The 22,180-nt window shown below is 35.0% G+C and overlaps 1 pseudogene; it reads right to left on the bottom strand.

Annotated features, from left to right (window-relative positions):
- The window catches only part of LOC145627763 (ABC transporter B family member 3-like), a 51,445-nt pseudogene extending 44,780 nt beyond the window's left edge, over window positions 1-6,665 (bottom strand).
- Between the last annotated feature and the right edge of the window lie 15,515 nt (window positions 6,666-22,180).

Genomic DNA, 22,180 nt, shown 5'->3' with positions numbered 1-22,180 from the left:
TACGAAGGACGTATCAAACCATAATCTTTAATCGCATCTCGCACAAAATGCATATCAACCTCAATATATTTGGTTTTCTCATGAAACACTGGATTTTGAGCAATGTATAAAGCTTACTGACTGACACAGAACAAATTCATACCCTAAGAATGCCGCACACCCAAATCTCGTAAAATTTGTTTCAACCATTTTAATTCACAAGTCACTGCTGCCATAGACCTGTACTCCGCCTCCGAAGAGGATTTTGACACCGTAGGTTGCTTCTTAGTTTTCTAAGACACTGGGGAAAAACCTAGCAACACAAACAAACCAGTCAACGACCTTCTAGTCAAAGGGCAACTCGCCCAATCAAAATCACACTATCCTTCAAGATTCAATTCACTATCCGACCTAAGAAGTATTCCTTGGCCCGAATTCTTCTTCAAATATTGAACCACACGAAGTGCAGCCTCCCAATGTTCTTCTCTCGGACTCTCCATAAACTGAGATAATATATGAACAGAATACACAAGATCTGGTCTAGTCACAGTTAAATAAATTAGGCGGCCAACAAGCCTCCTATACTTCTCGACATCTTCCAACAATCTTCCCTCTGCGAGAGCTAACTTGTGATTATGTTCCATCGGAAAATCTGCAGGCTTAGCACCTAATAATCCAGTCTCAGTAATAATGTCAAGGGAATATTTCCTCTGACAAATATAGAAACCGTATTTGCTTCGAGATACCTCAAGACCTAGGAAGTATTTCAACACTCCCAAATCTTTTATCTTAAAACAATTTCCTAAATATTCCTTGAATTTCGACAAAGCATTTTTATCATTCCCTGCAACAATCAAATCATCAACATAGATCAACACATTCAACTGCAATTTATCTTTGTTCAATGTGAACAAAGAATAATCTCCATAGGATTGTTTAAATCCATAATTCTTCAAAGCAGCAGTCAATTTATCAAACCAACATCGCAGAGCCTGCTTTAGACCATATAACGATTTCTTCATCCTACACACATAGTAAAAATTATTTTTATTGAAACTAGGAAGAATTTTCATGTATATTTCTTCCTCTAAGTCTCCATGTAAAAAGGCATTGTGCACATCCATCTGATGTACTTCCCAATTCTTCACAGCTGCAACTGCAAGGAATGTTCTAACCGTTGCCATCTTCGCTACTGGTGTAAAGGTCTCATTGTAATCTATGCCTTTAACTTGGTGATTACCCAAGATTACTAATTTCGCCTTCAATCGCTGTAGGTTGCCATGTTCATCTCTCTTCTCAGTATACACACACTTGCTTCCTAGAGCTCTCTTCCCATGCGGCAGTTTCTTAAGAACCCATGTGCCCTGCTCTTCTAGAGCTCTAATTTCAGCAGCCATTGTGTCTCTCCACCCTACATGCTTCAGAGCTTCTTTAAATGTTTTAGGCTCATGACCTGTTATTATAGCTGCAATGTACTTTATATGCTTTTCAGAAACACGTGAGAAATCAACAAAATATGTGAGGGGATAAGGAGTACCTGAGGAAGATGATGTAGATGTGACCGTGTTGGATGGACTGTTTTTCCGGATTGTATAAGTCACATAATCACGCATTTTTATCGATGGTATTTTTGGTCGCTTCCCTTTTCCCAACTCCTCAACCTCACTTCCCTGCTCACGCATGCTAGTAGCCACCTCATCTTCACAATTTTGGTGATGCTCCCTTACACAAGCAGCCCCATCACACGCACCAGGCTACTGTAATTCACCTCGGCACTACGGGCTGTCCAGTCCAGCGCCTGCTGGCTCTCCATGGGGCTGGACAGTAGCAGCTGGACTGCGGGCAATCCCCTCCATAGGCGGACTGCGGTCTGCCCCTTCATGCCGCGGCCTGGCTCTGGAGCCTGCTGTCTGTGGCTCTTCTCTCCCACGCACACTAACTTCTCCAAACAACCACTCATCATCATCACTTCCATAAGCTTCCACCATTTGTGAGTGACCTGCCCTCGATGTACTCTCACACATAGGGGTATTCAATGTGAATATAGCCTCAAAGAACCGCACATCTCACGAAATTAAAATTTCTTTGGTTTCTAAATCAATCACTCTCCAACATTTTCTTCCCAAATGGATACCCTAAAAAACACATTTTCTACTCCGACTCGAAAATTTATCACCCTTACTCTTTTGATTATGTGCATAACACAAACACCCAAACACACGGAGATAATCATAAGATGGTGGTTAATTGAACAAAATTTCAAACTGGGTTTTATTACCAAGCAATGGTGTTGGGGTTCTATTAATCAAATGACAAGCCGACAAAACACACTCCCCCCAAAATTTTAATGGCAAATTTCCTTGAAATCTCAATGCCCTCGCAACATTTAAAATATGTTGATGTTTTCTCTCAACTCTCCCATTTTGTTGTGGGGTTCCCACACATCACGATGTCTCAAATATTATGTCATTTTTACAAAAATAATCATGCAAGGAGTTAAACTCCGTACCATTATCACTCCTAACAATTTTTACTTCTTGATTAAATTTTCGTTTAACCATAGCAATAAAATTAAAGAACATCCTTTCAACATCGGTTTTATTTTTCAATAAATAAATCCAAACACCTCTAGAGAAATCATCAACTATAGTTAAAAAATAATGTGCACCACACGAGGAAGGAGTTTTATACGACCCCCCACAAGTCTATATGAATGAGTTCAAAAATACGACTTGCATTTTTTCACTAATTGGAAAACTACATTTAGTTTGTTTAGCACGAGGACAAACATCACATGCTTTATTATTATGTTTCCTAGAAGAACTACTCATAATCGGAAGCATCTTAAATACCGTCTATGAAGGGTGACCCATCCATTGATGCCATAAATCAAACAAAGATTCTCCATCAACCGCAAGAACCTTCACTTGAGGAACACCACGGAAAAGATACCGTCCCTCCTCGTCCGATGGTCCTGTATAACACATATTTTGTTAGTAAATTGCATCACACATTTAGATTCATCACTCAATTGAGTTACAGAAATTAAATTGCAAGTTAATTGAGGAACATAAAGAACATTATCAAGCTGTAAGCCTCCGGGCAATATCACCGTTCCCAATTGGTCTGCATTTGCCGATTTTCCATCAGGCAATCCAACGGGACAGGTTTGTACTCGCTACACATCTTTGAGTATCGAAAAATCACACGTCAAATGATTGGATGCTTCCGTATCAACAATCCAAGGGATAGTATTTTCCTTACCATGTAATTGCCTATTTTTTTGGATTTAAGACATCCAATATTTGTTGAATTTGGGTATCATTCACCCCAACCAGGCTCGTTGCATCATCAGAGGACACCTTTGAGTGCTGCGTGTTACTTGAACCAGCAGCCACCTTATTTGCACGCACGTTCTGCGAAAAAGAGGAAGAAGGAGCAGCTGCCATGCCACTGCTAGCTGTACGTGACCCATGACCTCCACTGCTACGCCCCCCACCTCGGCCACGACCTCGTCTGCCACGACCTCTATCTCCCCACCATTCGGGATAACCATGTAATTGAAAACATCCTTCTTCATCATGGCCTTCCCGATTACAATGGTTACAAAATTTGTCACTTTTATCCCCAGATTTTTGTTTCGATCGGGCATCCAATCAAAAGGCACTCACTGTGTCTTTATTGTTCTTGAGTGTGGCACCATCCAGAGTCGCTCAGTCATCATAATGTTTTGAGAGGCAATATCTACCGACGACAAAGGCTTTTGAGCAAGAAGATGAGTCTGAATTGATGCATAATGACCATCCAACCCGATTAAAAAATAATGAGGGTATTCTTCTTCTCTAATTTCCTCAACTTGAGCGACTATATTGTAGGTACACTTCCTACACCCACACTTGGGCACATGTATGAATGTGAAAAGCTCCTTCCACACCTTCAAGAGGCGGCTAAAAAAAACAACCACAGACTCATTGACACTACCTTGCTTGCATTCACCTAATGTTGTCTTTAATTGGCACATACGGGTACCACTCACCATGCAAAATCAATTCTTCAGGTTTTTCCACAAACTACTTGCATCATCATAATCACCAATCGTCGAACGCACCTTCGAATCAAGGGTATTTTTTATCCATGACACTAGCATAGATTGCACATCAATCCAATCATCAACCTTCGTATCTGGTTCTTCTGGTTTTGTGATAGTTCCATCTATGAAACCAAATTTTCTCTTAGCCATCAAAGCCCTTCGAATATCTTGTGACCATTCATCATAATTCTCACCACGCAATTGCCGGGACTATCACTCGACCCTAGGTAATAAACTAAATCAATCGAAGTTTTCTCACCCATGTTTTACTGAATAAAATCTCTTGGAAAAAAAATTGTAAGGTTTCAACTTTGGCTCATGATACCATATCAAATTAAGCTCAAATTCCTGATCTTCTCATTCATTAATATGATATATTTATACAAAGTTTATGCTTTGGGGAACAATGCCCCTCACAAGATCACACACAATATATTCTTTCCTATCCTATATTAAGATATATATTCTTTCTTTTTTTTTGAGAAAATATTAAGATATATTCTATCTTAACAATTAACAATTTTTTCTTATTTTGATTTTTTTTATAAACCTTATTTTGATTTTTTAAAATATTATAATTTTTTTTTTAATGAAATAATTATGAAAATAAAAAATTGATTTTCCTAAAATAAGAACAAAAATTAATTTTTGGAAAAAATAAAATGAATTAAAATAATTAAATAAATAGATGAATAAGAGATTTGACCAAGTATGTTTAAAAAAGGAAAAACCAACCAATTAGATTTAAGAATAGTGACATTTATTTAACATGACCATTGTAGAATTTTTTATTTCTATCAACACTTACAAATTATATTTTAGTGAAAAAAAAGGCTCAAATTTAGTTTATATAAAGAGAAATACTGAAGTCAAATACTACCTCCGTTACAGGTTATGTGCAACAATTAAACATTTTCCCTCTCTACTTTATGTCAAATCGTTGTACATAACATGTAACGGAGGTAGTAATTGCAATCTTGTGAAACAGAGGGAAGTATACATTTGATGACATAATTACCTGTCCTGCATTAATTGTCAAGTTTAGGTCTTGGAAGATCTCAATATCAGGTCTAGTGCGATAGGTGAAGCGAACATTTTCGAATTGAATGTCACCCTTTACTTGATCAATTGTTGCCCCAGATTCATCACTCGAATCCATCATAGGCTTTCGATCAAGGATTGAGAATACAGAGGCAGTAGCACTCTTGGCTTTACTTGTATCCGGAACAAATGAACTTGTTTGTAATATTCCTATTGCTGCCATAGCAAGTGCAAAGAAAACCTGCAAAAAGTACGAGACATGTCTGAGAAATATACGTACTTACATATGGTGATACCCTATTTTCTCAGAGTGAAACAAAATTTATTGCTCACGTGACATTTTCGTAAATAAACTAACAACTTTATTTAATTGTGGAGCCCATAATTATGAAAAAGTTATTGATTTATTCACGAAAATAACCCATGAGAAACAAATTTGGTTTCTTAATATGAGAATCAGGGGATATCCGGAGTTCCCCATATTACATTCAAAATGTTCAATGGTTATGAGACAGGGTTGATGCTTGTAAAAGAAAAATATACTTTGAAAACGTCTGCAAAGGTTGTTTTCCCGTGGCCAACAAGGTGTGCTCCGACGAAGAAACATAAGCCATGTACACCAAAAAGGAAAGTAAAAGACAATCCAAAAGCCGCCCCACTAATCAATCCCTTGTTTATACCAGCTTTTAAAGGCGCTTTGCATTTTAATTTGTACAGTTGCATTATTTTTTCCTCGGCGCAGAAAGATGCAATTGTTCTTATACTCCCAATAGCATCATTAGCAACTTGGCTAGCCTCCTCATACTTCTTATACAAAAGTGGAAGAAATAACAATTAACACAGTTAACAAAGAAAAGATATTACTAGTAGTCGAATATATATAAGAGAAAGAAGATAGAACCTTTGCATCTGCACTAAATCCTGTTGTAAACTTTACTTGGAGGTAACCACTTATTCTTATGAGAGGGACTAATATGAGAACAACAAATGCGAGGATCCAACTTTCTAGAAAAGCGATTGCCAAACCCGTTACACCAGATGAAATATTTTGAACGACCAATCCCAAAGCGTCTCCAACTAAAGCACGTACTGATGCAGCATCAGTAGATAGTCTTGCCCCAACAGCACCACTAGCATTCTCTGGCTCGTCGAACCAACCAATCTCCATGTGGACTACTCTCTCAAAACATAACATTCTAATTCTTTGTATCAATTTACAACCAGCTACGGCAAAGAAATAAGTTCTTGCTGGATATGATAACAATACTGCTAAGCCAATTACTAGAAACATCAACGTCCAAAACCTTGAATCTTTTTTCAAAGTATCATGTGGCTTGTAAAACTTTTCAATTGCACTAGCAAAAATTATACTAATAATTGGAAAAATCGTGCCACTGACAATTGCAGATAAACATCCAAGCACAAGGGTTGGGATTTCAAGTTTGTTAAGAGAGGCAAGACGCTTTATGGAAACATCTGATTCTTTTGCAGCAATTAGTTGCCAAGAACCATTTTCTACTAGCTCAACCGGGTTTGATGTTTGTTGTTCGGTCATGGCTGAGAATGAGTTACGAGTGTTAGTAAATAAGCAAATTAAACGGAATATACTTATCTCAATGTTGTGTAGACTAAATTGACAATTGTCGCGTCGTGGTGAACCACTGACCTAAAAGACGATTACACGCTACCCTGGTGCAGTATACAACAATCGGTCGCCCTCCAGGATAAGCACGGCGCTGGAATTTGTGTGCACTCACAAACCCGGCTGGAACTCAGAATACTTGCCCAAAAACAGAAGGGATATTTTTTAAGAGAAGGTAAGAAATCAAAGATGGCTGATTTTTTGTTGTTATGTTTTTTAGAGGTGAATAAGGTTGATTTATAAGGCAATGGAGAGAGTAAAATGACCAGCAATTAAGGAGGAAAAAGTCATCAATTAAGTGTGTTGATTAATTAGGTTTTGATTATTTTATTGTAAACTAATATAATGATGATTATCTATCTAACGTGTTTGTTAAGTTGTGCATAGAAAGAACAAGTTATTCTTGGAACAGAATACAAGGAAACTGAGTAATGTCACATATATATATAAGGAACCTGAGAAATATATGATAAGCAATAGAGAATCAAGAACAATGATGAGTGTCATGGTTGATAAGCATGATGATGGCTAAAGAACCATGAAGGTAACTATGTGAATAGGTGTTTGCATATGTTAGCTTCATGAGGTAAGTACACTATGCATACATGAGTTGTATATGTGTAGGAGTATTTACATAAGCTTTAAGTTTAATTAGTTCTCTCACTTGAAGTTTGTTTATGACAAACAAACTTCAATCTAATGTTTCTTTTAAGTGTTTATGTGAAGACATGAACTGACTTAGGTGAAGTCAATGGGTTGGAACATAGAAGACTTCAAGAGGAAAAAGAGAGAATGAATGAACCTAAAGCAGGTTCTCTATGAGAACCAAACCACGAAGGAACCTGAAGGTGTTCTCTAAAAAGATCCAGAAGGAACTTTCGGCAGACTTTCCCATGAAAGCTGGAACATGTTCCCTAACAGGTACATGAAGAGTTCCCTAACAGGAACTTAGTTCTCTAAGAAGAACTATCTAAGTTCCCTAATAGGAACGTTCCCTAATAGGAACTTGAAGACAGCAAGTTAAGGAGTTGACTTGTATTGCGAAGATGACATCAAGTTCCAGAAAGGAACCTGGGCTGCGAATTCCAATAAGAAATGAAGAAAGTAACAGCAAGTTTCAGTTAGGAACTTGGCCTGCGGTTCCAGAAGTGGAACGTTGCCTCGAGATCTAGAATACATCAATACTACCAGATTCCAGAACAAGAGTTTCAAAGAAACAACATGAAGACGGAGAAATCAAAGTATATCGCTCTAGGATTCATGTAAGTATGTTGGATATAGAAGTCAGTCTGGAACTAATCTAAAGAACCAAGGTGAACTCATGATAGTCAATGAAATTAGAGTTACTGACTTGTAAGGAACTCAAAGACTGTCAGAGTTCCGAAACCTAATAGGAACTTAGGCCTGCACGTCGTTAAAGATCGCAGGTCGAATTTAATGATATAAATATTTACCTAATATGTGCATATCTTTTAGGGATTTTGTTTTACAGAATAAAGATATTTTTTTTCTAATAAATCCCTTTGGAAAAAGATAAGTTATTTTTGGAAAATATTTTCAGCAAAATAAGTTTTGTTGGACTTAATGATTTTGATGATGACACAACCTCACTTACTTACAAACTAATAAGTGATTGATTGTTTGAGTGTGTGCTCAGTTGCAAAGACCAGGAGAATTAAGCGTCTTGTAAAGATACCATGAGGAACAAGAAGGCCATAAACAAAGCTATCCATAAAGAAGAGTTCCTTTCCAGGAACTGGTGCTTCATAAATGAAGACTTGAGAAGAGAAGGTTCCCCTCAGGGAACAGAAGCTTCAAAGAAGAGAAGTTCCTTCCAAGGAACAGGAAGCCTCGGAGTAGAAGCTTCATCAGAAGACTTGAAGACTAAATATATTTTTATATTTTAGGATTTGTGTAAGTATAAGAAATTAATTACACTCAAAAATTCTGTGTGGAATTGGCCTTAGGAGAAAATATTGTGCATGCTAGAAATTAGGAAATTGGTTAAAGTGTTAAACGTCTATCTTTTCTCAACTAAAAAGATTTTATTTTATTTTTTGATTTTCAAAAATATCTTGTGCAAAAGGATTTTATTTATTTTCTTATTTTGAAAATATCTTTTGTAAAATAAAATCACCATGTTTTCCTAATCTTGCGGCCTACTCCCCATGTTCTTCTTCAAGGCATGGCCTTGCACATTAAGGAGTTCATGGTTCCTTAATTTAAGGGACATGATCTTCTTAGTGGGTTGGAGTAGTGGCGTAATGGTGTTGCTGCACAAAGATGATTTTTCAAGGCGTTTTGCAATCTATAAATAGCTATTGATTTATGTTGGAAAATCTCACCCTCGCTCACATAAGTTTTCTAGCTTTTAATTCGAGTCAAGTGTCAATTCCACACAAGTTAATTAGGGTGTTCTTAATGTTCTTATACTAGAGTTTTTATTTCTTCTTTCGAGTTGTAATTGGGGAATGGGGAAGTTTAAGTGAACTTCTGTGTATGAGAAAGAGAAGTGAGAAAGAGAAGAGAAAGAGAATAGAGAACAGAGAAGTGAGAATGAAGAGAGAAAGAGAAGAGACGAAGAGTAAAAAGATGGGTGACTTGTTCCTCGAGGTTTCAAGTTCGTAGAGGAACTTGAAGTTTGAGTCTTTAGTTTGTAATAGGACCATTTGCCCTATTCTAGTGAAGATTCTTTTCCCAAAATCCCAAGTGGTCGTGATTTTTCTCCTTGTTAGGGCCAAGGAGTTTTCCACGTAAAAATCTCTCTTGCATCTTTTAGTTCCATTAGTTAATCTTTCAGTTCCTTTAGATTACTTAATCTTAATTCCGCAAAAAGTTTGACTGAACTCTCATACTACAATTCAACCCCCCCTTCTTGTAGTATTCTTTGAAACAACAAGTTTTAAATAAAATCTAATTTTATGGTAAGTATATCTTTTGTAAAAAGATATGGTAAGTATATCTTTTGTAAAAAGATATATTAGTATATTTGGAAAATATAAGATTTAGATAAAATATGATTTTATGGTAAACAGATCTTATTATTATTGACAGAATATATTCTTAACAAAAGATATATTTGTGGAAAACTTATTTTTGGAAAATATCTTTTATTTCTATCTTTTAATAAAACTTATCTTTTACGAAAAGAATAACTTGGGTGTACTATAAATATGCTCATATGTATTCATTCAAAGGGGAGGCTGACGAAGCTTAGTGGTCGTGGTTAATGGTTTCATCCTTCACCACGAAGCTAAGTCAAACCTTCAGGTCGAAGTTCTAGTCAGGTTTGGTTTCACTTCGCCAAGTAAGTTCCTGACAGAGCTTAAGTGTCCAGCATACTTGTTTTATCTCTTTATTCATTAATATGTATTTAGAGTTATTCTTTGAGATCTTGTAATTGGGAAAAAGGGTTTTGAGTGTTTTATGTATTAAGGTGTAAGAGTTCGTGAGGATTCTCGTTTTTATAATATTGTATTGTAAGAGTGCAATGTGTGAGCTTCTAGTGAGAGGCCGAGTGTAGGCATTTTGGGAACACTGAGTGAATCTAAGTTTGGGAGTTAGGTTGGGTAAGATAGCGTTTTATCGTGTAGCAAGTTCAGTCAGGAACTTGTGAGAAAGGTCTGTTTGTAATAGGTTCGTAACTAGGAGTGTTTGGCTTATTATAGTGGATTGGTTTTGCTTGAAATCCCTTGGAGGGTCGAGGTTTTAATTCCAGTTGGGCCCTGGATGGTTTCCTCGTAAAATCCACTTTGCATTGTCTAAGTTCCTAACAACAATCAGTTTTATATTCCGCGAAAAGTCGGCACTAAGAACATACTACAATTCACCCCCCTCTTGTAGTATATCATCCAAAATAACAAAGTGGTGTAACATTCACCCATTAATCCCCAATAACAGCTAGCTTTTATCAACATTAAAAGAGGTAACGGCTAGTCTTTAAATGACAACATTAATCAGCAATAATGCCCATTAAATTAGCAATAAGAGGAAGCTAAAATTAAGGGTTCCATTGGCCATTAAATCCCAATAGTTAAAAGACTCCATATGGAAACAACCTGTAACTTTCTTTGTTTTACTTCAAGAACTTCCAACAATCCCCCACAGGTTTGAAGAAGTGAAAAGAAAGAAAGAGAGAAAATTGGTTTTGGACAAAACAAAGCGATTGCATAAGTGTCAATGTCTCGCGACTTGAATTAACACATACTGGACATCAAGCTATGATCCCTCACCTACCAAGTGAACTTCATTTTGAAATTAATAGGGAGTTAGGGACCCGTCACTTTGAGCCACACAATTGAACATGTATAATATTCTGAAATTCAGCGAATAAAGGTGACGCATTATACTGGCCATACGTCCAGCCTGGATGATCATAGGTGCTCTAGAGTATTAGCCCTCACAATACTCATAGGAAGCGGCCACACTTCGACACTTAAGTAGATGAATCCCATCAAGTGTGAGCTACATCACACCACCAAAAATTTGGATATGGGTTCATTAAGAGCCATTTGCTCATCCTCTTTCCATTTGTAGCAAGCACATATCAAACATCTAGGGATGGACAAAAATAAAATTTTTGTGCTTCCGAATTATTTTATAATGTTCCCCTTTGAACTCATAATGAGTAGGAGTTGATTACTTGTAATTCATGCTTTGGGGTTTTAGTCCCATCCCCTCCGATGTTACCAAAACTAGTTTTGTACAAGGCCTTTAGATAACAGATCCTTAACATTTCTTTTAGACTTTATGTAGTATTCTAGTGATATCACCCCATTCGACAAATCATCTTTGACATCAACCATTATAGGCATGGTTCAATCAAAAGTAATCACGATTTGCGAATCACAACGAATTCCCCTTCAATGGGATATTTGCAAGCATATTTGCTCATAAGAGCCATATACTCTTGATCATCTTGCCTCATAACCTGTCAATTCAAGAGCAATAAATTTAGATTATTCCAAAATAAACATAGCAAATCAAGGTTTCTTTGCACAATTTCCAAAAATAGCTCCACCACTTAGTGATGCAGACATAACCACTTGAGTTTGAACTCATTGTCGAACTTCAAGAACTCATGGAAACTTACAATAGAGTAAACTCTAATTGTTTGTACTTTTCAAGTACCTATGGAACCTTCTCAAAACTATCTAATGATCATTGCTCGAGTTAAGAGTATACTTGCTTAATCTACTTACAAAATAAGTAATGTTAGATTAAGCATAGTTCCCAAGAAACATAACACTACTAAATGGACACAAATTGCTCCCATATGATCAATAAGATCAAAAACTTTTATATTATAGCAATGACTCAACCATCACAAGTTTAGTCTTAAAGACTTCCAACAAAACTTAGTAAATTAGCAACAAAATCCATAGAAGAAATATCAAGCATTACAATCCTAAGAAAAAGATTGTAGAATTCTACACATAGTTAGACATAACCTAACTCATAGTCAACGATTTCATCCACGGAAACAATCACTCATGCCATTTCACTAGTTTAAAGCTGATACTCTAAAGACATAAAGATACCAAAATAATCTTGTAAGACAATCTCGTTCAAAAAATTGTCTTTAGCACAATTAATCACTTTCGGGCTTCACATTAAACAATAGAAAACTCTAACATTAATAGTGCCTCTCATTTTTACCAAATTTAAAAATCCATCGCCATTAATAAAAGAAGAAAGAAAGATATGACATTACAATGTGCATATCTAATCACTTGAAACATAGTGCTAACACACAAATATGTTCAAAGACAAATTATCCATATAAAGAATCAATCAGGCTCAGAATAAAAATTACTCCAAGACTCGCCTACAAAGTCATGAACTATATGCAATTACTAAGCAGAAACTGAGTCAAGACTTTGAGTCTTACACTAATTCTTTATTACTTCCCCCACATTTCACAACAAAGTCCGATTCAAAACCCTTACCAATGCACCCACATTCTCAATGAATGAAATATTTGGATATAAAAACCTCCCTCAAAAATTCACATTTATGGGGTCTTTATTAACATAAATTTCTTATAAAGAAAACGCATAAAATTATAAAACATGAACCTCCACATGAAAGGAAAAGGTTCAAATACCAAAATAGAGCATAAACAAATACATGGTTGGGAAATAATTCATAACTATGTCATAGCATTGGGTATAATAACATATAAGGTGGACAAGAGCAGAGATCTTTGAAACATTGAATTAATCAAAGATAATAATTCAACATCACTTCAAAATATTAACTCCCAAGCCACCATATAAAATTCAAGGCATTATTTACAAATTACTCATGCTTTATTCATAAAGATTTATAAGACAATAAAGAGTCATATAGGCGGTAACAATAAACCATCATAAAATATTGGAAAAAAATCATAGTCTAATTCCCAAAATATTTTACTCGATAATTCTCCAAAGAGAAAGTCATATAATATCCTTAGAAAAGTTATCACAAAATCTCCTTCACAAAACTCAACAAGTTTGAGAATTATAAATTCTACACGTGTTAATCAACCAAAAATAAAGTAATGAAATCAATTGAGTTATGAACAAAGCTTCTCAATACGAGTATTGCATATCATGGATTCAAGCAAATGACACAGTACATCTCCACTCCACAGTCAACACATACATGAATCATGATAATACTAGTACTCGGAGTACATACATGCACCTCAAAAATATGTTAAAAAACATTGCTCAAAGAATCGTACTGAATAACAAGTTAATCCACAAAATGTAGAACCAACAAATTAAAGGTAACTAATTATATGCAATATAATGTCATACTCATAAAATATCGACATTATAACTTTTACTTTCTATTAATCATTCAACAAATATTTAGTTGTCAAATTGAACATTCAACATACTTCGTCAACAACCACAAAAGCATATATTTGTTATGATGATTACTAGGAATTAAACCAAATGATAAACATAATAACATGATACTTGGTTTAGAATGAATTTCCCTTGAATTAAATAAAGTAACATGTGTGAGACCTCTATGAGATACCCAACCGTCCTTAGCTCGTTGTAAATAAGGGCCTCAAGATGTCATCATAACTCACCAATCTGAGCAGCTAGTGAGAATCAAACCGTTGAAAAATAAGTCTCATGTGCCCCAAACATACTCTTAAAATTTCAGCCCAAACCGACTAAGGATGACCTTTGATCAGGGGTCATCTTTGGGACTACTCCCGAAAATCCGCGAATAACGAACAAGTCCTAAAGTCTCAATAATATAGCATATTAAAGGCATTAGAGAATATCAACAAAAACTCCACAAAAAAATGAGATTTAGGAAACATTATGATACTTCGTCATGTTATCATATTCCGAAGGAGATTCCTCTTTTGAGGATGCTTGGGTCCTGCAGTGGTAGAACCTCGTGAACCAGGCGTACTACTTCTCAACCTTATGTAAACCTTTCTTGTCTAAACGAAATTTTTTATTCACCTAATTTTGAACCCTTTTTTGGTCAAAACCAAATGATAAGAATGCAACAAGTTATGCATATATACAACAACATAATATTATTAGGCAATAAAAAAAATAACCCATATTACTATATTAGTAAGGTCACATTTTCACAAATGAGTAAAATTAAAATACTCGAAATAATCACAAGTGTTAAAACACTACGAACAGTAAAACTACCAAATTTTATCATTCAATAAATTCCTAATCCTTAGTAAACAATTATTTGCAAAATACATCTTCACAAAACATAATATACAATATGACAACAAAATTGTTTAATAATAATAATCACTACTACATTTTTAACCTATTGCAACCCTCAAATCCGTTGCATTAGGCATCAAAATCCGTGGCATTAGGCCTATTGCAACGGCCATGTACCGTAGCATCTTCTGGCGTTGCAGTAGGTCTAATGCAACGGTAAAATTACCTAACACAACGGCAAGCTTATAGCCGTTGCAATAGCTAAACATCTAATGCCACGACACCCTTATGGCCGTTGCAGTAGCTATATTTAGCTAATGCGATGGCAATAAAGTGCTAACGCAACGGCTATAACAATAATTATAATAATTTTCAATAAGAAAAAACAAATAATAATAATAACAACAACAACAACAACAATAATAATAATAATCAAATCCAAATTTTATTGATATAAGTTGTAGACTTGTACATTGTTAGTTTGTTACCCTTAGGGAAAATTACAAAATTATACAGTATGTCACTAATTAAACCATGAAATAAGTATCAAAATTAAATATTTGTGTGTCGTGTCTTTATTAAGTCTTGCTGTGATATGATCAATTCAGGCATTCTGCTTTCCAGGCTCGGGGTTGTTCTCCTTTCTTCCCCATATTCAAAACTCACGGAAGTACTTGTTGTGCTGACTTACTTTCATCTTTTTAATCTGCTTATGCAGACTAGCACCATAACGGGTACCTGAACAATGCAACAATAAGCATCAATTAAGATACACCCATACATACACTTTCAATCTACTAACCCAACATAACAGCAAAACAAAATAAAATCCTGATGGCTGATACCACATGTATTGAACTTCAAATTACCCATATCTAATCATATACGAAGCTGTTCTAAACAAAGATTATCATATGCAGTCATCAAGAATGATTTATATGAACATAATCAGCACTAAACAACCTAAATCAATCATATTATGGTCATAATTCATAATCTCTTTTTTTTTTCAAACCCGTAATGGGTGCCTTATATTGATAACTTATCCGTCAAAACATAAGGAGATAACTTATCCATCAAAACATAAGGAAAACCTTTGTCCTTGTGAAGTTTTTCCTTAACTTGTTCAAAATCGTAAGGCAAAACACGAGCTAAGTTATGGGCAACAGTATTCCTATCTCACTTAACATGGCACCACAAAAAAGAATTAAAATCAACACAAGAAGACAATATATCATCTAAAATAACATCAAGATCAGTGAGATAAACCGAGGCCTGTGATAATCTAGAGATAAAGACTTGATAGTCTGCTTCTAGAATAACATCATTCAAGCCAAAGCGTTTGTCTATTCTGACTGCCATAGCAGCAGCTTTGCTTTCTGCCACAACATGGGGCTGGTGCGCCTGGAAGAAGCGGACAACACCTCCCCTTTCTAGTCTGTTGCAACAATACCAAGCCCCACCCACCCCTCAAGGTTCAATGAGGCATCGCAGTTGAGTTTAATCGTTCCCTCGGGTGGGGGAACCCATTTCTTCGAGCTTCTACATGTAGCTGTCTTGGCACCACCATAAATCTTTCGTGCATAGAGGCCACAATTAGCAGCAATTCTGAAAACTCACTCAATAATTACAGGGTGGTAAGTGTCTTTTCCATTCAAAATCATGTCATTCCTTCTATTCATAATCTAAGAATTACTTCATGCGATGTAACACAATTCAAATACAATAAGATTACATTCAAATAGAATTGAAAATACTCACTGTATTTCCCGACAAGACCAACCTTCTTGGTTCTCTGGGCCTGTTTACATAAACAAGCATAAGTAAAAAAAAAAATCTAAGAAAAAGCTGAGCATAATCATCGCACATCCTAGACCAATAAATACCACAATTAAAAAAAATGCTTAGTTGCTGATGCCCCACCTGAAAATGAAGGTCAGAGCTGAGAACGTTCTTTCTGTCTGGGGGAAAGAGGAAGCTTTTGTTTCATGACATCATAAACTGTCTAGTTCAGATGGAAGTCGATTTTCACACAGTTGGTTTCTGACTAACCCTGTGGGTTCAAAATATTACTTCATAGATCTTCTTTTGACGACCTACAGTAACTATAGGAAATCGCTTCAACAACTGTAAATTGATTATCAACCAGTACATATATTAATGGGACATAAATAAACAAGTCAGTTCTCAAAATAGATTGAAAATTCACTACATTCAAACGGTACAAATTAAAATCGATTAATACCTTCCACCATATACCAAGAATCCAGAAGCTGTACTTAATGAAATAACTACAATAACCAACTACAATACGTTACAGATAGCTTGAGTGTCTTTATCAATAGCAACGATGAAGCAACAAAAAGAGAGGTACGTATATACACTAACATTGGAATCTATGTAACTACTTGGTCGTATCATTCCAACTTCCATTTCATGAAGTATGCACTCCGTATGAAAGATTAACAGTCTTAATATATATTTTTTAAGCATTCAATTCACTCATTGTTTATACTAGTAAATGAAGTAAATTCTCAATTTTATTTTATATGCTTAAGTTATCTTTCAATGCCAAAATTTAGATAAATCTGAGTGTGCCGGCAACAATACCAATATATTGAACCAAAATCACTACAAAAGATTACAGATTACAGACAAATGTTTCATAAACCCTAGATAACAATTAATACAAACCTCAAAAGCCAGCAAAACTTACAGATTACAAACAAATGTTTCATAAACCCTAGATAACAATTGATTTCAACCTCAAAAGCCAACAAACTAAGCTAATAATCAGAATTAAAATGAAAAAATTGACATCTCATCAGATCAAATAAACAAAAAGCGCAAAAAATTGTAATGATTTGGAGTTTTTAAAATTCAAATTTCACAATAAACTAAAAATTATTAACTAACATATGAAGCAACAAAAAATCAAACAAATCAATCCAAACTTATGTCGAATAAATAAGATTCATACACAATAAATTAATCTAAACTAGATTATAATCGATGATTGAAAAGAGAGAGATTGAGAGGTGTACCATTGCGACGAATGTCCACTGATGGTGGTCAGACACAAGATCCACGATCATTGGAGTAACAGGTGATACAAATAGTGAGTAAATAACAAATTACTAGAAATTCAAATCCACCAAAGAACCCTAGATTGTTTACATTGACAATTAAATCAAAGATAGTTAAACCCTAGATTGTCAAATTGATATTTAATGATTAATAATAATAAGTACCTCAACCCAGCTTCAATGGAGGGAAGAAAGCCCAGAGTACGCCGCTTCATCGGAAAGCTCGCTCAATTGAGGAGAGATAAAGTGTGGGTGAAAGAGAGAGAGAGGGTATGTATGAAAGAGGTTCTCCAACTAGTGACTCACAAAATTCTTATTAGAGGGGCGGATTATCTAAATTTAAGCGCATTTAAAAAGGGTGTTGTTAAACGTCGCTCCCATTTTACAGGGTAATGCTCACATTTTTGTTTGAAATTCCAATTTTACCCCTAACATTTAAATACGGTTTTTTCCACTATACGACTCACATTCTCACTCTCTAACCTCATTCACTATCTCTCTTACTCTCTAACTCTATAAAAAACTTGAAAATTAAAATCTGAATTTTTTTTTGTTAAAAAAAAAAAAAAAAAAAAATCATCAAAAATAATCTACAAGCACGTACACAAAAAAGATGGGTGATTCGAGGCAAATAAGGCTTACATACGGAGGGAGGAGTTTGGGCGGAGGTGGAGGCAGCGGCGGCGGAGGCGGCGTTAGCGGCGAGCAGGTAATTTTTTTTTTAAAACGGAAACTCCGGGCTTCCGCCCAGAATTTCCGAAAGTACCTAGGAGGTTCCGCCTGAAAAATTCGAATCCTCCTAGGTACTTCCGAAAATTCTGGGCGGATCTCACTTCCGCCTAAAATTTCTGGAAGTACCTAGGAGGATCCGGAAATTCCAGGCGGATCCTCCCAGGTCCTTCCGGAATTTCTGGGCGGAAGCCTGGAAATTCGTTTTTTTTAATTTTTTTTTTCATGAATAATATGATTTATTTTTTTTCAAAAATTTTTGTTTGGAATTATTTCTATTTCTATTTTTATTATTGTTATTTTTAGTTGATTTCTGTGTTGTTATTGTTATTATTATGTGAATTGTTATTTTGATGATTGTTGTTGTTGTGGTTTATTTAATATTTTTTTTTTGGATTTTGTTATTTTTGTTGTTATTTTGTTATTGTTATTAGTAGTACTATTATTATTTTTTTTTAATTATGATTAGTATTATTATTATTATTATTATTGTTGTTGATATTAGTGTTGTTATTATTATTGTTATTATGGTTATTGTTGTTGTTGTTGTTAATTTTATTTTTTGTTGTTGTTGTTGTTGTTGTTGTTGTTATTATAATAATAATAATAATTATTATTATTATTATTATTATTATTGTTATTAGTAGTAATATTATTATTATTTTAAATTATGATTAGTATTATTGTTGTTGATATTAGTGTTGTTATTATTATTGTTATTATGGTTATTGTTGTAGTTGTTGTTAATTTTATTTGTTGTTGTTGTTGTTGTTGTTGTTATTTTTATTATGGTTATTGCTGTTGTTGTTAATTTTATTTTTTGTTGTTGTTATTATTATTGTTATTATGGTTATTGTTGTTGTTGTTGTTATTTTTTTTTTGTTGTTGTTATTATGATTATGATTGTTGGTGTTGTTGTTGTGATTATATTGTTGTTATGATTAGTGTTCTTTGTTTGTATTTTTTATATTAAAATTACATTGGAAATTTATTATTATTATTATTACTATTATTATTACTACTAAAATTGGATTTTGTACTTATTTTATGTAGATCAAGGGTTCTGGTGCTCGACATGCAATATCACGACGTCTGAATACGTCTGTTAGGAGACAGTCATCTCGTTCAGCACCGTTTTAGCCCGAGCAGCAATACGGGTCTACTAGTGGTTGGTCGGGAGACCCACAGTCTGGTAGTAGTCGGCCCTTGTACTCTGCAAGTGGAACACCTACATCTGACGAGGAACAACAACAATAATAATACGTAGTAATAATAATGTTACAAAAAATAATCATATTACTAATATTTGATGAGTGACATTTATGTCACTCTTAGGGAGTAGTTTTAGAGTCATTTTCGTATTTATTTTATCTTATTTTCCCTTTCTTTCTCTTGTTTTCTCTTTAATAACATTTCTTGTTTATTTGGTAATTTTGTCGTGTTTTAGTTCTTTTAATAGTTTTATTAGAATTAGTTTATTTTCGTATTTTATTTGCTTTCGATTTATTTTATTTCATTCCGTTCCTTTGTTACTTTCATAGTTTTAATTAGTTTTAAGTTTATTTTATTTACTTGTATAGTTTTATGTCTTTATTAGTTTTTGTTTTATTTCTCTTATTATTTCTATTTTACTTTTATTTATTTTTATTAGTTTAGTGTTGCTTCTCTTTTTCTATTTTATTTTATTTCTCCTTTTTATTTATTTTATTTTATTTGTCTCGGTTTCACACTTTTATCCTCGGGTTCGTTTGTGTGTAGGCTCGAGTTCAAGGTCCAAGTCAAAGCTTTTCAATTGCCACCCAACATCAACCCACCACCAATCCGCACAGCCACTCACCAGCCAGCAACCACCTCCAATCAACAATCAACACCACCGCAGCCACTCAATTTCAGCCACCAATTAACCTCCTCCATCCACCCTTCGCGCACCTGACCACCAGCTCACAACCTCCGCATCTACCAACCACCACCCTCACCTCGCAACAGCCCCTGTACCTCCCTCATCAACACGAGCTGCAACCCAAACCAAACCATAGCAACCTCACGCACCCAGCCACGCACCTAAACCACCATCAACCACCAGCACCACCTATAACCAGAGCAGCCACCAGTCGCCAATCCCCAACCAATCCCCTGCTCCCTCACTCAACTCCGCGCAACCACCTGCGAACAGCCACCACCACCTCCAATCTACCACCAAACACCACCATTTCACAACAGCAGCCGCATCACCAATTTATAGCAACAAATCAGCCACCAATTGCAACCCCAAATCGCCCAAGCAACATCCCCAATTTAGAGTAAATCACAAATTGATCGGGTTTGGGCAAACCGTTGAGAGTTTGGTCGAAGTACGAGTCAGAGACTTTCAAAGTTCTGTAAATTGAAGAGGTGTGGTCGAACACACCCATGGTCCGACCGAACCAACCCCGTAGTTTGGCCGCACCAACCCATGGTCCGACCGAACCATTTCACGAGCTTTGCGGGTGACTCTTAATGAAGATCGAACGGTTTTTATTTGATGCTTGATGATAAAAAAGGAGGATGAGCGGTGACGATTTGATGATGATGGTTGATGAACGGTGGTGATGGTGAGGCTCTTCAATGGAGTTCAAAGCACCTATATTCGACGAAGAAGAAAAATAATATGTTGGTTTTTGTGGGAATTAGATTTTGGGTTTTAATATTTTGTTTTTATTTTATTTTTTATTTCTTTCTTTTCTTTTCCCTTTTTCTTATGTCTTTCTTTTATTTTTATTTTTAGTTTCTTATTTTACTTTTCCTTTTTAATTTATTTTATTTTCTTTTCTTTTATTTTTCTATTTTATTAGCTTAGTATAAATATCCAATTTTGGGGTAATTAGAAAGAGAGGAATGACCATCTATTCTACTCTCTAATTAGTTTTAGGAGAGCTTCTCTCTCTAGGTTTAGGTTAGGATAGTTTAGAGAGAGAAAGTAAGGGTTTCACCATTGTTGAGCTTGGATATTGAAGAGGAAGATTGATCATCTTGCTTGTAGATTTTCACGTTCAATCAATGAGAATCTCTAACTCTCTCTCCTCTATTTTTATTTGCTTTATTTTGATTATTATTTTAGTTGTTGGTATTGTTTATTAATCATTTTTATTCTTGATTATTTGTTAATTAATCTTGTTATTAGCATGATTAGTGAGTAATTTCCCCATTAAGGGGGTGGTTGTGGTGTAGTTGGATCTTGAGCATGTTCTAGAGTTTAGAATTGATTTATTTGTGATTAAAGTCTTTATATGCTTGATATTCTTTGATCTTCTTGCAAGTGCACATTGTTGGTTGATTAAAGGTGAATCTTTGCTAACAAGAAACGGAAGCTGACTTAGTTAAGGTTCATTACTATCGATTGTTATTTAATAGTACCTCCTAGTATATGGTTCTAATGTGGAAACATAGAGGCTGTGTTAGGAGAAGCCAATTGACCCCGGAAGGCGGCTAGATTGGATCTTTTACTTCGATATTCATGCATGTTTAGTTCATAATTAATTCTATTTCTATGCCTTTGTATATGTTCAAGTGAATGTTATACCTAAACCATTTCCCTTAATGTTTTATTTCTTGTTTTAGCATCTTTAGACTTTAGTTTATTTATCTCCTATTCCGGACTAGCTTAATTGTCGATAACATTTGGTGGTGTTTATTCGTTCTCTGTGGTTCGACCCCTATGCTTGCCTTATATTGGTATTAGGTTTGTTTAGGTTGTATAAATTGTATTTGATCTAGGGATAGACAATTGACGACGCGTTTATTCCCTTGTCAATAATCATATTAATACAAAACAATAATAATTACATTGATTATCAAAAACTTAATCACAACAACAATCACAAGCCCACGAAAAAAAAAAACTGGAAAAGGGACATCCGCCTGAAACTTC

The sequence above is a fragment of the Chenopodium album genome, chromosome 4 (assembly GCF_948465745.1).
Source record: "Chenopodium album chromosome 4, dcCheAlbu1.1, whole genome shotgun sequence".
In the NCBI taxonomy this organism is placed as follows: domain Eukaryota; kingdom Viridiplantae; phylum Streptophyta; class Magnoliopsida; order Caryophyllales; family Amaranthaceae; genus Chenopodium; species Chenopodium album.
The sequence above is the reverse complement of the archived record's forward strand: the minus strand, read 5'-3'. Positions and strand labels throughout refer to the sequence as shown.